Here is a 1,152-nt window from a genome sequence, read left to right on the forward strand (position 1 = left end):
TTCTGACAATGAATGCAACACCATTCCTCTTCAAATTGACATTCCCATCATAGTAAACGATGTGGTTGTCAGATTCAAAATGGCCAATACTGGCTCATTTCAGCTCACTAACGCCTAAGATATCAATGTTTATGCATTCCATTTCATTTTTGACAACTTCCAATTTTCCCACATTCATACTTCGTACATTCCATGTTCTGATTTTCAATGGATGTTTATTGCCGTTTCTCTGCAATGTTACTTAAATAAAATGTGGAGTGATTAGTGTGTTACAATTGCCAGCCCTTTCGTTAACTGCCAAGTGTCCAATCATTGTGCCATCAGGGCTCAGAGAAAACATAATCCCAGGAAACCCCATTGCTGTTGAGTCAATATTGACTCATAGAAAATCTATAGGCAGAAATAGAAGTGCCCCATAGAGTTTCAAATGATGTAAATCTTGAAGGAAACAGACTGTCACTTCTTTCTCCCATGGAGTGGCTGCTGGGTTTTAACTGCCAACCATTTTGTCCATATCTAGCAGCCAACCACTTAACTAGTGTGCCACCAGGGATTCTATAGAATATTTAATCCTACCTAAATAACCTGATTCATTCAATGGATTTGAGGATATTAAATCATCATACATTGTAGTTTTTAATTGAAAAACAAGTGTCTGATTTCTATGCTAAGATTTCTGTATTTTAGAACTTTGTGAGAAGGGAGTGCTTCTTCCTTATAATGGGAGGTGCTAGATATTAGGGACAATCATTTTTTCCTCTTCCAGTTTCATTAATATTAACAAGTCTTCAGAGATCAGAATTGCATGAATCAATTTAGCTAATTGTGAGCTGTGGGCATTTAGCTCTCAGCATAGCTACAAATAATCTGCCTGTTCCCTCTAAGCTTTCAATTTGTCTTTCCTGTTCAAAGGAGCTGCATACCCATGACTCTCCACTAGAATGGTCATCTACCTCACAAAGTTTATATCTGAGTCTGTTTCTGCCTGGCCTGGGGAAAGAGCCTCAATCCTCATCACCTACCAGGTAGGAGTGGGACAGTAGACCTTTCTTCATTGGTCTTACCCCAGCAGAGAACCAGAGCAATCCAGTGAGTTCTGTGTGAGACAGTGGACAGAGAGATTGAGAAACACTGTTTCCTCCTCATCAGGAC

Source organism: Chrysochloris asiatica, unplaced genomic scaffold, assembly GCF_000296735.1.
Source record: "Chrysochloris asiatica unplaced genomic scaffold, ChrAsi1.0 scaffold00726, whole genome shotgun sequence".
In the NCBI taxonomy this organism is placed as follows: Eukaryota; Metazoa; Chordata; class Mammalia; order Afrosoricida; family Chrysochloridae; genus Chrysochloris; species Chrysochloris asiatica.